At 37.2% G+C, this 15,484-nt stretch overlaps 1 protein-coding gene across 9 annotated transcripts in view; it reads left to right on the top strand.

The window, feature by feature from the left end:
- The first annotated feature begins 702 nt into the window (after nt 1-702).
- Nucleotides 703-15,484, top strand: part of AFTPH (aftiphilin) — a 92,463-nt gene continuing 77,681 nt past the window's right edge. For 2 of the 9 annotated variants that reach the window (XR_013164314.1, XM_077134389.1), the window contains exon 1: nt 1,584-1,841. The gene's annotated coding sequence lies outside the window, so the exon portion shown is untranslated. Of the gene's footprint in view, nt 778-1,196; nt 1,414-1,582; nt 1,842-11,123; nt 11,917-12,714; nt 13,827-15,484 lie in introns of those variants that run through there. The other 7 variants (XM_077134390.1, XM_077134391.1, XM_077134394.1 and 4 more) reach the window with 7 other exon arrangements.

Consider the following 15,484-nt stretch of genomic DNA (forward strand, 5'->3'; position numbering starts at 1 on the left):
CGTTTAAAATCAGTTTCTCTCCAGCTTCTCCACGCACACACGTAAGTATTTTTGTTTCTTTCCTTCCCGGTTAATAAACATTTATAGTAACATATATTTTTTCAGCTTGCAAACGAGCTAAACCAGCAGGGGGCGAAACACAATAGGAATAAATTTGATAGCCAGAATAAATTTTTCTCACTTTAGTGACAGAGCAATAACAAAAAATCCAGCACCACTACAAAGCAACAGAGTGATGCAGCCTCCGTCTATCTTGCGCGATTGAGTTGTAAGGAGACAAAGCAGGTGTATTTTAGCCTCCAAGTCAATTTGTCTAGAACATTGCAAAGGCAGGATAAACCGCGATAAACTGCTATTGTCCTTTCTTTCCCTGATTCGCATAATTCCTTCAGTTTGCGTGGCTGCTGAACTTGATGTTTTGGAACTATTTTATTGTTTTTTGTTCTTTACTTTATTAAGGATAATATATAAACACAAACATTCTCACTGCATGGATCATTCCATTCTTGATATATAATTAATAACTTGGAACTATTTTAAATTATTCAAAGTATCAGTGCAGATTAGGTGAACGTGGGCAGAACCGAAAGGGCTCATGATTTGCAGGGCAGGACCCCGAGTTCATCATTCCAGACGGTAACAATAATGCTTGTAGCTTAGTGACAAAGTCTGAGTTCTGCAGTGGCCAGTGTTCTAACAGATGTTCCTGTTAAATAAGGGGGAGGGGGGCGGGTGGAGAAGAAGGTTATAAAAACGCCAACTGCTCAGGACTGACAGGTACAGAAACGAGGAACTCTTATGACCTGTTAAGAAAATGCTTTTAAATATAGTAGTCGACTTGATTTCTTTAGCCTATCAGATATTTTCCGCACGATCTATGAAAAATGACCATATTCTCCATCCTTTAGCAAAATCCCGGATTTTTGTGTTGGTGGTGGTCTCGAACACGATTTGTCAGTTCGGCGGCCGCCTTTCCTCTTGCTTCCCACCTCCAATTTGATTTATAACAATCTCTTCTTTGTTGCTTGTTAAATAGTAGCTTCCTCCTCTGTCGTCCTAAATAAAGAAGGGGGACTCCGCATTGAAAAATTCGTTTTTCGGGACGAAAAGGGGAAGCTACGTGCTCTCTAGCAGGTTTCTGACGGAAAATAGGCTATGGTTCTGTATTTTCAAACCTGTGCAAATTTCATTTGCAGAGGGAAAATCTTAACTCGGTCTTAAGCAGAACGTTAACAGTTTCAACCGGCTGAGAGAAGCACCTGTACCCTAGCCGCGAGCGCTGCCTCAGCAGGCGGCGGAAAGAGAGAACGTCTTTCCCTCCAGCCCGATGACTCGCAAGGAAGTGAAAATAAGGGTAGCTTGCCCGCACCCAAAATGGCGGGCGGCGCCCAGCGCGACAACGCCTGCGCAGGGGTAAGCGTCTGTGACACTAATTCCCTCGGAGTGTCCTCCCCCCGCCCCGCAACCCTCCCGCGCCGCACCCACCAGCGCCCGGCCCCGACTCAGCCACCTGCGCCCGGAAATGACGTGTCGGCGGCAGCGGTTTCCCCGCTGCATGATGGGAGAGTGTGTGGAGTGGGCGGGGGGTCTCCGCGGAGGAGGAGGAGGAGGTGGAGGAGGCGGCGGCGGCGGAAGAGGGCGGAGGGTAGTGGGATGGGGGTCCCACGACTGCGCTGAAACTCCGGGTGGGCGTCCATGGCGCTGCTTCACTGACAGGGCTGTGAGCAGCCTGCCTTCCGCTCTTACCAGCTCCGCCTCGGAATAGCCGGTTCTTCCCCGGGGAGCCAGTTCCTCCCCGGGCCCCTGAGCCATGCCCATCGAGGCCGTCCCGGACGAGCCAGGTAAGCGCCACCGCTCGACTCCCCAAGCCGCACGGGGAGAAGACGGTGCGGGAACCGGGCCCGGCCGGTCGGCCAGATTCCTCGCCCGGGCTGAAGGCACTTGTCCGCCGCGGAGTCGGGGACTGCGGGGACTGAGGCGGCTTTGCGGGCCTGTGGGCTGCGGGTTCCGACCTCGGGCTCTGCCCTCGCTCGCGGCGGGTGCCGGGATGCCGCCCGCGGAGCCCGAAGCACACGGCCCCCTCCTAGTCATTCTGGGCACCGGCCGGGTAAGTGTGAGCCTCTCCCTCCTCCCTAGCCGCCGTCGGCTCACGCTGCCCCTTGGCTTCCACCTGCCAGTAGCTCTGCGCCGGCGGCCGCCTCCCGGGAGCTGTAGAGAAGTTTGGGGCTTTGCTCGGGCTTCCCCTTTCTCCCTCCCCCTCCCTCGTGACAGGTGTAAACACTGCCTGCTTTTAGCCGAGGCCGGAGGCCGGCCGCCGGCCGCGACCGGAGTGTGCTACTTCAGAGGGTGCCTAAAACAAGCGAATTTCGAATCCTCCAGCAGGCAGGGGAGACAGCCCCAAAGCTCATGCCTCCCTTCCTGAAAGGATCTTTTTACTCCCTTCCTGGACTCTTCAAGAAATAATCTGCGTCTCCTCTCCAGATTGCGTTTCGAAAAGTTGGACTATTCTTTAAGCGCCCAGTTTGGCAGGTGTTGCGTCTTGCTTGGGCGAAGGGACAGTAAGGAGTGAGCGGTGATAGTGTCCTTTCTCCCTTAAGAAAGTAGTGGGGACGACTAGATTTCTGTTGGTTTATGCACGTTTAAACTTGGTTTCCTACCGAATCTTCCGTTGGGGCTGAAGGAAGGACCAGTTCATACATTTAAATATTTTGCTGAAATAAAAGCATTCGTTCCTTTTCAAAGTTCTCCATTTTCGAAGAAGACAAGTAGAACCTTTCTTTTGAACTTTTCCTAAAGTATGAATCTTCCCTTCTACTGAATATGTTCTCGTCCTCCGAGTTTTTGTGCTTGTTTTTCAGGAGGAGAGTGGGGACAGAGGGAAGAGACAAGGTTTATCCTTGAAGGTTACATTTAATTGTTGTTTTCAGTTAATCTTTCCGACAAAGAAATATATGCTAAACTCTAGGGAAAACAAATGGTTCAACACTATTGTGTTGAATATAATTAGCACAGTTTATCTACATTTTATGTGCTTTACCTGATTAAATGTTGGCTTTTGCAGTAGTCATGAACTCTTTACAGTAGTATATGTGTTTAAACAAAGCATCTGTGGTAAGTCTTCTAAATTTGTCCCTAAAAATATTTAACACGGATTAAAAGACAGATGCTGAGTAAAACATCTAGCACAATGAATAACCCATTAGATCTAGTTGTCCCTATGTGTATCAATTGGATATATTAAAGATCTTCAAAGCACAGATATATTTTTAAATGTTTAAAAAGGTTTTTCTTAAAGCTCTTTTTTTTTTTTGAAAGAATTTCGGTAGAATTCACTTAGTATATAAGGCATTTAAATTTTGATGTTTTCTGATTATTATAAAAATAATCATATATCAAAATGAAAATGTGTCCATAATTGCATTGTTAAATTTTACAGACCATAATTGTCTTTATGTAAATCCTGTAATTAAGATGAACCCTATTATAAACATCATTTCACATTTTAAATGGTTCTGCTTAGAGTTAGTTAAAACTAGTACAGAACAGTAGTAGAATTTGAGTACCAAAGCCTGTGCCTCCCTCAACAGAGTAAGGAGTTTTTGTCAACGTCTTTATTGAGGGGCCTGTTCTCTCCCATGGCAACCTCCACACACCCCCACACCCCCACCAATTTCATTAAAGAAGGCCACTAAGTCTTTAACCTGTGAAATTATTTAAATCAAATGTTTACCGTCTAATATAATATCACCTGCAACTAGTAATTTTAAAACTAAAGGCTTATTTCTTTCTGTGGTTAGCACTTTGAGCTCCTCTTTAAGTAAGCTGCTGAACGTTTCCAGCCTGAGCTTCATAGTGTTTCGGGTTTATAATGCAGTGTTGAAGATATATGGCATTATATGGATTTTATGTGTTACCTTGGTAATTATTCTTTCCTCAATTAATTTGTATATATGTATTTGTATTTATACACATGACTACAGGTCCTTTTGCAACTTTATATGGTAATTGCTAGCATTGAAATAAACTACTTCCTAAAAGCAAAATACTTTTCTAAGTGCTTTATGTATTAACTCATTTAAATACAACAACTCTGTAAGCATAATCTTCATTTTCAGAGAGGAAAATGAGATATGGAGATGTTAAGAAATTTGCAGGTCAAATAGCTAGCAAGTGATACAGCCAGGATATAATGTAATACCATTTATATAAAGTTTTTAAACATACAAAACTCTACTATATTATTTTCTGTGAATCATGGAATATGCAGCAAAAGTATAAAAACATACATATACATCAAATCAGAATAAGTTACCTCTGGAAAAAGGATCTAGGAGGAAGTCGTGGGTTTTCAACCATATCTTTACCATCTTTAAAATATATGTGAAGCAGATTTGGGGCAAGGTTAAGGTTTTACACAGTTGGGCAGTGAGTATTTGATCATTCATTGTATTTTCTTTCCTAAATTTTGTTGTATACTTAGAATTCTTTATAATAAAATTTAAAACTTAATGTATATAAAGGAGCGCTATATTGTTCAGTGTCGTATTTTTAAAAGGAGAACAGGGAAGGATTTAGTGTTCTGTGTAGACTTCTTTTTAAAATAAAAGGAGCCGCTAACTTAATAATTAAATTAAGAATTGTTGCGCTTCCCAGGTTCTCCTGCAGTCACTTCCCTTGTTTAGGTTACCCTTTAATTGCTGCCCACACTCGGCAGCTCCATATCACACTCTAGGTTTCTATTTCTAGCCTTACCCTAGGGTAGGGGCTCATGGCTCTGTGAATTAGACCTTTTCACTGGGAAAGGGAAAAGGCCAGAAACCGTATTTGATGGGGAAGAGGTGGAGGTGGGGGGAACTGGGTAGGTTCCAACAATCATTAGTTTGGGAGAAGTGAAAAGAGAAGGAAAATAGAAGATTCAAGACTTTCATTCCTTAGTCACCACCACCTCGATTGCAAATAACTAACCTAAAGGTAAACCTTGCAGAGATAAATTACTAATAAATTAAAAGTTGTCTACTATAGCTTCTAATTATGTAAATATTACAGTATACCATAAACCATTTCAATTTTGATGTTTTCTGATTATTATAAAAATAATCGTATATCAAAACGAAGATGTGTCCATAATTGCATTGTTAAATTTTATAGACCATAATTGTCTTTATGTAAATCCTGTATTAATTAAGATGAACTCTATTATAAATATCATTTCACATTTTAAATGGTTCTGCTTAGAGTTAGTTAAAACTAACTTTATATACATAAGTTTGTAATTTTATTATAAAGAATTCTAAGTATACAACAAAATTTAGGAAAGAAAATACAATGAATGATCAAATACTCACTGCCCAACTGTGTAAAACCTTAACCTTGCCCCAAATCTGCTTCACCATTTCAATTAAATATCTACTAACACCATGATATTCTCTTCCTTTCATTCAGACTACAAATATTTACTGAGTACCTGCTGTATGCCAAACCATATTTTAGGTGTTGCATATATGGAAGTAAACAAACAAGGGGGAAAAAAAATCCTTGGTGAGTTTCGGTTCTCCTGTATGTATGCGTATGTGTACGTGTTTTGTGTATGGGGACAGATAAAGAAGTAAAATATAAAGATGACAGATGATATTACCTCCTATGGAGAAAAATAGAGTTGGTTTTGGGAAATAGAAGACTGCTGACTTTTTTACATTTGATTGGGGGTGAGGGGGTACAGCTTGGTATTTATTATAGAGTGGGGTCAGAAAAATTTTAAGACCTGATGAAGGTGAAGAGAATAAGGGGTAGAATGCTAAAGGCAGAAGTATACCTGGAATATTCTAGGAACTGTTAGCAGGAAAGTCCAGTGGGCCTGGGAGTAGCATGAGCAAGTAGAAGGAAGAGTAGTCGGAGATGTGATCAGACAAATATAGGGTGGGAGGCCGTGTTATAGGGTCTTTTTAGATAATCTAACGACTGTGACTTTTTCTTATGAGATGGGAAGCCATCACAGGATTTTTAAATAGAAGTATGACATGATCTATGTTTTAAAATGATCCATTTGGCTGCTATACAGAAAGTAGATTAGAGGAACACAGAAGTGGAAGCAGGAAGGTCAGGTGATTGCAGAGATAGAAGTAGGAGATAGTGGCCTGAATGGAGGTGATAGAATAAGAATGATAAGGAATGATAGGAGAGTTCCCTGAACTGGAACTGCCAGTAGATTCCCCATCACTAAACTAAAAAAATTTGCAAAGGCACCTCCTCCCCCAAATTCAAGGTCCTCATGACCTTCTTTTCCAGTTTACTGCCTGCCTGCTCCCTTCATATATCCTACATACTAACCAAGTAACCATGTGACTTACTGTTCCTTGACAGTGGCCCCATGCTCTTTTCTTTAGTGCCTGCTGTCTGTTTCCTTCCTGAAGCTTTTTCCCATTTTCACATTCCTCCTCTTCACATTTTACTTCATGTTTATTTCCTGCCTTGCATTTCTTTTATTGTTTACTCTGAACTCCCCCCCTAATTAATTGTAAGCTTCTGTAAGCCTGTGACTTCTTTACTTAATTCTACCCCCTGAAGGACCTAGCAGTTTTGTATGTAGTAAAAGCTTGGTAAATTCTGGGTATTTAATTTATTTTTTAGATAGTCTTATTATAGAAGGAGTTCATGAGCATCATAAAAGGAGAGAAGGAAAAAGCACATTCCCACTACTCAGAGATCCCCACTTTTAAGAATTGAGTGCATAACTTTTTACTCTCTTTATATATTAATGTATTCTTTTTACCAAAATTAAGTCTTACTGTTCACATTGTTTTTTAGGTTTTTTGTTTTGTTTAGTCAACTAGTCTCACTTTACTATTTTAGGAAATTCTAAATTTAAAATTTAAATCTAGTATTCAAGGCCATAATATCCAATTAAAATTCTTCCCCAAAGAGGAAGATCCCTAAAAGCTGATTTGCCCAAAAAGATCCCTAGAAGCTGACTTGCCCAAATTAGTATCCACTCCACATCATATTTTTCTGATATTACAATTAATTATGAAAAGTTAATGTACTTATTACAGAAAGTTTGGAAAGTATGGAGAAGTGTAAAGAAGACTGATAAGCCCCTTGTTGACCATGACGCAATCTATCTTTATGCCTAGCAAGAATGAGCACTTGATAAATGCAGGTTTAAAGAAAGAACAATAGAAGGAAGATAATCACTGGTCATCACACTACAAAGATAAAACTTAACATTTTGTTATTCCTTTCCTTGTGTTTGTTTCTATGATATGTAATTGTCTTTCATATATGTATATTCCAGCATATATATGAATCATATTATATAGATTTTTCTTTTACTTACCATAAATTGTGAGCATTTTCCCATGCTATTAAATAAATAGTCTTTGGAAATTGTAATGGCTGTGTAGAATGCCATCAAGTGAGTTTCAAGTTCTCTCTGCTATTTCCTTCTGATCGCTTGGGTTTTTCCAGTTTTTATTATCATAGAAAGGCAGCTCAGTGGAAAACTTAAATCTTTGACCTTGTCTTTAGTTATTTCCATAGGATCAAGTCTTAGAAGTGAAATTACCAAACCAAAGGGGAAGCCAATTGCTTTCCAAACGTAATAAATTCACTCCCACCAGCCACACTCATCTCTCATATTCATCTTCTTGTAATTACCTCAGATGATCAGTAAATAATGCAGTTTTAAAATTACTTACCTGCATTTTTGTTTTGGTTTAGGCTTCTCAGCAATGTGGAATGTTTGTATAATTTTTTTGTTTTTTTGAGGGATTGAAATGAGACATGTCCTTGTGTGTTATGAGATTAAAGTTGCTTAGTGCCGTGCTTTTTAAAAAAAAAAATAACTCTGTGTTAGCAAACTATTTAAGTACAAGAAATACGATATTATCTTCTATAACTATGCTGTCCAACATGTAGCAACTAACCACATGTGGCACCTGAGGCTAGTCCGAATTAAAATGTGCTGTAAGTGATTTCAGATTTCAAAGACTGAGTATGAAAAAAAGAGAATGGGAAATGTGCCAGTAGTATTTTATATCGATTACATGTTAAGATAATATTTTGGATAATTTGGGGTGTGGCTTGTATTATATGACATTGTGTACATGCCACTGCTCTAAAGCATGTCACTGATTTCTGTTTGTTTTCTAAAAGAAAAGAAATACAAAATTAAGTTCACTGTTCTGAAAAGTAGTGAATACGTTTTTAAAGATCACACATTACATTTAAGCCTGTTTTTTGTAGTATCCAGAGTTTGCCCAGTTTTCAAGTTATAAGCCTCTAACTACAAACTGTAACTTATTTGAGTTGTTATACTCTGAAAGAAATATCTGTAGGAAAACTTGGGAGGGAGGGTGGTTAGGAAACTTACCTGAGGGATTGATCCCTCTCCTAAAAATAAAAGCATGTGTGGGTCTGTTTTAGGCATTGAGACTGCAAGCTCAGAGGCCCTGTGGCACAAAAAAATTGGTGTGGGTATTTATGTTCTGTTTATAAATCTAAGAAAACATTTATGTTGTCAGCTTTTAGAAGAATGCCTAGCTACAGCATTGAGAGCAATGGGGGAAAGGAGGAAGAGTATGGCTGGAGAGATCGGAATTTTTTTTTAATCTTTAAAACAAACGGGATTGGCATGATCAGATTTTATTTTTAAAGATTACTTGAGTAGAGCATGACTGAATACTATGTAGAAAGACAAGTTTAGGTGATAATAGTAGCTTAGACCAGAATGGATGCTGGGTAGCTGAAATGAGGTACACATATTTCAGAATTGAGAGATTTAAGAGATTTAGAGATAGGGTAGGGTGGTAGTGGGAAGCTTTGTCAAGGATGGCTTTTAAATTTCTGGTGGATGGTAGGTTCATTTTATTGGTTATCAAGCCCTGGAAGAGGGCCAGATTTGAGGAAGAGCTTGAGCTCTGTTCTTGTTAAATTCAGTTTGAGGTCTTTGAAGAATTCAAGTGGAGAAGTCTAGTAGAGAATTGGCTCAGCTGGACAGGAGCTCAGGTTGGGGCTGGACTGTAGAGATATATCTTGGCGTCCTAGAATAAGGTAATAAAAGTCTTAGGTAGATGAAATTGGGGAGAGTTGAGTGAGGAGAAGCCCTGAGATTAAACCTGGAAGAATTTGCATCAATCATTTCAATTTGTTTTGAAGCCTACTTGTAAAAGTGAAAATAAAGAATAAATTAGAACAAATAAATACTAATCAATATATGTATAATCTAGTAGATAATTTTGCACAATACTTATTTATTTAGAAACGTGTATCTTTCTTGCAGGAGAAAATATAAACTGGGTTTCCCTATCAAACCAGCTGAAAACAATTATGAATGGATACTGATATTTTTGCTCTATTAATATAGCTAAAGAAAAATTATGTAATTCTCTACATAAATACTGAAAAGGCATTTTGTGTGTGTGTTTTTGCTGAATGGTGGGGGTCACATTTCATTCTTTTTCCATGTGACTGTCCCATTATTGCAGCACCATTTGTTGAATTTTATTTGCGGGTGGGGAGTGCATGGGCCGGGAATCAAACCCGGGTCTCCCACATGGCAGGTGAGAATTCAACCACTGAACTACCCTTGCACCCCCTTTGTAAAGGCATTTTAAATACCTGTTTAAAAAAAAACATAGCAACTTAAAATAAGAATTATTTCTGTAGTATGACAAAACATACATTCCTCAATACCAAAATCAGCATCTTAATTAAGGAGAGAGCGCTTGGTGCCTGCTATCACTACTACTACTGTACTAACCTTTGTTTTGGAGGCATTAACCAGCACAATCAACAGTGAAAAACAGAGAAATAGGAATTGGATGCGAAATGGTCTACCCCAATTGGCTGATGCTATGGTGGTAAACTATGCAAATACCAAGAGTTTTCCCAATATATAAGCAATAGTCATCATTAGAAGAGACCATGGAAGTGAAGACTTCCATTTACTTAAGCAGCAGGCAAAACAAAACTATGTTGCTAACAGATTGAGTTTTCATGTTAAATCAAAGTAACATTTCTGTGTTTAGGTCATATAAGTGATCATTCTTGTCCCCTCTTAAACGTAAAATGTTAAGGCTACTCAAAGCAAGACTTCTGGTAGTCATATTTGCATACATCTTAAATGACTCCATAGTTTTTTAAATGGTTGAAATGAACAGTATCTCTGCCTCATCCACCTTCCCAAGTGGACTTTTTTATTGTTTTCTTTCTTAGTCATTGCTTGCATTTTGTATATTATCTGTTTTGCTGTGATTTATCATCTCTCATCTGAATTGTTTATTGTGTGGATGCTGAAATGGTGATGTAGAGTATTTGCAGATGAAACACTTCTACACTGGCATTAACAATCTGAAAGCATTGAAGGCTTTAGTTTTTACTAGGTACTTATAAAAAGTTATGAACCTATCATTCACAGAGAGTTTATTTACACTGAATATTTTTAGTAGCACCTTTGTTCTTAGTGTCAGGACTTTCAGGTATCAAACCCAGGTTTCCTTATCTACCACCCAACCAGAATGTTTGGATAATCATTACTTTTTATTTCTAATTACTTGCAGTTAAATCACCATTTCTTCGTTTCCATGCTTTCGATTCATTTCCCTAGCAGCTACTAGCTACCAGGTGATAGCTTTTTGTTTCATCGTCTTAGAAATTTATTTAAAGTGTAATGCAAGCATTACACCAAAATTAAAAATTCAGATTTTAATAAATTTACCAGTAATTTTTGTTTCTGGAAATAAAGAAAAGTTAAGTTTATTGTTGTTGTTGCTGCTGTTTATTTATTCATTTCTTAATGTTCAGCTGATAGTGAAATTGTGATTAATTTTTAAGCTTGGTTTTATTTTTTTCCCCGAGAATTCTTTAACATTCAAATTATATCATAATCACAGGTGAAGTTTCAAAAAACGAATAAGCAAATTGTCTCATAAATTTTCTAGTTAATAGGAGATAATAATTTAAAAGTTTTGAAAGAGAATTTCCTAAATCTGTAGTGAGCTAAAATACTTATTATTTAATTAGCTTCAAGGATCATTGCAGTATTTTACATTTGATTCTTTTAAATAAATTTTCCAAGTTTCATTTTTTTAAGAAAAATTTAAGATTTAATGTTATAAACTTGTTTTTAAAATCTTAAGTGTTAAATTTCTTAGTGATATTCTCAGGTAAATGTGTGTGGCACAAATTTAAGAAGTATTTTTACAATCAAATCATTGTAAGTAAGGGAAAAACTTTGTGCAAGAGAAAGTACTATTTCATTGATTTACCTGTATCTGTGAGTTAAACAGTTCTGTCTGGGGACAGTTATTGCCATATCCTAGAGTTATAAAGTCCAATAATATTCTTATTCTGTAGGAGTTTAATGCAGTAGTTCTCAGTGTTGACTAACAATTGGTATTATCTTTTAAACTTTTTTGAAAATACAAATATTTGAATCTACCCATTGTTTTAAAAAAATAAAACTTAATAATTCAAACCTAAAGAGAATCATTTGTTTATTGCCAATTAGAAGAGAAAAACATAGAAACAGATGGATTCACCTTGTTACTTGTCATAAAAGATGTAGCTCTCAGGAAGGAGGATTACTTCAGACAGCAAACTTGACATAATGAAAAGAAGAAAATAGAGCCCTGCTTTCCTTACCTTAATCTTTGAGCAGCTTACTTAACCTCTTGAGCCTGTTTCTTCATCTGTAAAATGGGAATAAGATGACTTTCCATTTAGAATTGTTTAGTGTATGAATGAACACCTTAGTACTTGAATAAGTACCTGCCACTCAATAAATATTGGTGATCTCACTTTTCCTGTCTTCACAGAAAACTGCGTGCCTGAATAGGGTACTTTAAGGCTTTTGAAAATGAAATCTCTGGAGAGCTAAGACAGGAAGTTAGAAGAAATGGCCTGTTTGACAACTTAGAGGTAAAATGGTACCAGTGAAAGAACTAGGAATAGTTTTGTCTAGAAGAAGGGAATATCTTAGCCTTGTGGGCTAAGATAAAGTGTTTGAATTGAACTACAATAATCCAGGCCAAAAACAGTGAGGCCCTGAAATAAGGTATTGGTTGTGGGATGTTGAAACAAACCCAGTCAAGACATTAAGGAGGTATAACTTTGTGTTTGATCTCATTTGAGGGAGGGGAGTGATGAAGAGGGAGCAGTCAAGGGTAACACTCAGATTTTTAGACGTGATTTATTGCTAGCAACTTAGAATTTAAAATATTATATAGGAGTGAATGGTTTCTATTTTATTTCCTGAGTAAAAATTTATTTTAGTTTTGGACTTGAAGAACATGAGATGTCTCTGGGACATCAGATAAAGATATTTTAAAAGACATTTTGATAGGCATATCTGGAGGTAAAGCAGGCCACTGATAGATAGCGGTTTGCACATTATAAACATAGAAAAGCAAAGGTGTAGGTGAGATCTCTCAGAGATTGTGAAGAATGAAAATATAAGGAGGCCAAGGCCTGAGAACGCAGGTATTTATGAGGCAGCAGAACAGATCTAGTGAAGAGGAGAAAGGCATTGCTAGGTGGGAGAATCAGAAAAAAAATGACTTTCAGAAATACTTGTGCACTTAAAAATGTATGTTAGAAAGCTTTTCCTAGCAGTAATACAGCTTTATCTTCTTTTTTTTTTAATGGCTGCACTTTTTATTTACTCTCTTCCTTGTTAGTAGATACTTGTTTTCAGTTGTTCTTTGTTTTAAACAAACAATGCTGGAATTAGCATTTTTATGAAAATGCTTTTGCATACTTGGATGAATGCATCTGAAGGATACATTCTTTTGGAAGAAATTGCTTAGTCAAAGAGATGTGCATTAAAATTTTGGATATATTACTAAATGCCTTCCAAAATGTGTGAACCAGTATAGACTCCCACTAATAGTATCTTTTTATTTTTTAACTTTTTTTTAATTGTGTAATATAACATATATACAAAGCAAAGAAAGAAAAGAACAATAATTTTCATAGCACTCTTCAACAAGTAGTTACAGGACAGATCCCAGAGTTTGTCATGGGCTACAATACCATCCTCTCAGATTTTTCCTTCTAGCTGCTCCAGAATGTAGGAGTCTAGAAGAAAATTTTTTATCATCACAATCGACTTTTTATTCTTTTATGTGAAAAATAGCACATATACAAAAAAGCAATAAATTTCAAAGCACATCACAACAATTAGTTGTAGAGTAGATTTCAGAGTTTGGTATGGGTTAAAATTCCACAATTTTAGGTTTTTACTTTTAGCTGTTCTGAGATACTGGACTAAAAGAAATATCAGTTTAAGGATTCAGCATCATATTCATTTGTTAAACCCTACCTTCTCTGTATAACTACACCATCACCTTTAATCTTTCTGTCCCACTCGTTAGGAGTATTTGGGCTCTGGCCATTCTAACTTTTTCATGTTGGAAGGGGTTGTCAATAATATGGGGTAAGGAGGTAGAACCAGCTGATGTTTAAGAGACGCTGGGCCCTATAGGTTTCAAGACTTATCTGCTCCAGGGACCCATCTGGAGGCTGTAGGTTTCTGGAAAGTTATCCTAGTGCATGCAACCTTTGTAGAATCTTATATATTGTCATAGGTGTTCTTTAGGATTGGCTGGAGTGGTTTTGGTTGAGGTTTGGCAAATTATGATAGATAGCAATGTCTAACTGAAGTTTTCATAAGAGTGATCTCCAGAGTAGCCTCTCAACTATTTGAACTCTCTCAGCCATTGATACCTTATTTGTTACACTTCTTTTCCCCCTTTGGATTAGGATGGAATTGTTGATCCCACGATGCCACGGCCAGGCTCATCCCTGGGAGTCATCCTCCATGCCACCAGGTAGACTCTCACCCTGGATGTCATGTCCCACATAGGGGGTAGGCCAATGATTACACTTATAGAGTTGGGCTTAGAGAGTGAGGCCACATCTGAGTAACAAAAGAGGCCTTCCAGAAGTAACTGTTAGTTATACATAGGTAGGCTAAGCTTCTCTGCAACCTACATGAGCTTCATAAGAGTAAGCCTCAAGATCAAGGGCTTAGCCTATTAATTTGGGTGTCCCTAATATTTGACCCAGTATAATAGTATCTCTTATAGAACTTTTAAATTGTACAGACTGCAAAAAAATTTAGTATTAGCAAACTTAAACAATTGGTAAATGCCTTCTGAAAGTATGTAAGGTCTTAGAATTTGCTTAAGTGTTCGTGTTTTGTACAATGTGTGCTTTTTAAAAATTTCATCCTGAAAGTGGCTTGCTTCCTAGATTGAGAATAGTAAGAATGTGAAGGAAAAATAGTTTTTTTTTAAATTTCTGATTTTTAGGCCAAACTTCATAAAGACAAAAGAAACACTTATTTTATAATATTATGTGGTTCATTTATATAATGTAATTTTAAAATACATTTTGTCCTTGTAAGCACCAAGTCAAGGAGGACATCTTACTTTAATTAGAGGTCTAGTTCTTTGTTTTAAAAGTACCTCTGTTCCCACCTCCTCTATACTGGGAGAAATAAGTAGATTTAGAAGAAGTGGATCAGAAGGAAAAAGAGTGATAGTATTATTGTGAGTCTGTTAAAGCTCAAACAGAATTGATGCATGCCAACAGTTTTGTCATTGTCATGAACATACTGCTAATCACTGACACATTATGTATCAAGACTTTTTTTATAAAAAATATTTTGAAATTTTACTTTTTTGCTTCTTATAGCAAAATTAACGCAATAGCTCCAAGACCATATAATGAAGTTATTCTTGTAAAACTTTGCTCAGAGAACAGGTGATGTCCTGGAAAACACTCATCCTAAAAACACTTCAGAAGCTTAACTCTCCTTAAATCACGCTACTCATACAATGTAAAGATTAAAAGAAAATGAACAAATTTCATGGCTTAATTTTTTTTAATTAACTGGCATTGTTCAAAGCAACTATGTGGAAGGAGCCACTACCTTTCCCTAATTCAGTGGTACTAATATTGTTTGGGGGTAGGAGGTAATTGATTTAATTTTAGTAGTTTTCTTCAAATTCTTCAGTGTCCCTTATGTCAGACTTTTTTATACTTTGGATTATGACCTATATCTCATTTGTAAAATCAATTTAGGGGGTTATGACTAGCTTTTAAGAAAAATAAAATAGAACCAAAAAGGTAGAATAAATGGAGAATAAAAAGGGTAAATATGTTCGGTGAAACTTTGTTTGTTTTGTTTTTTAATGTATGTTTATTTATTTTGGGTGATTGTATAAAATGTATTTCTTCTGTGGATCATGGGGATAAAAGTTTTAAAAAGCCTGATTTATATGACAGCCTAATTCTCAAATTATTTCTACCTAGAGGCAACTGGCACATTACAGATAATATGTTATCCATTTTTTCTCCTTTTACCCATTGGCCTTTCTATCTCTCAGGGAAAAGTAAAACTTTAAGCCATTAAAAGGTCAACCAGCTAGAATTCTGTTTACCAAGGGAATTCTTTTCATAGTTTCCATGAGTTTATCAGTAC

The sequence above is a fragment of the Tamandua tetradactyla genome, chromosome 17 (assembly GCF_023851605.1).
Source record: "Tamandua tetradactyla isolate mTamTet1 chromosome 17, mTamTet1.pri, whole genome shotgun sequence".
Taxonomy (NCBI): Eukaryota; Metazoa; Chordata; class Mammalia; order Pilosa; family Myrmecophagidae; genus Tamandua; species Tamandua tetradactyla.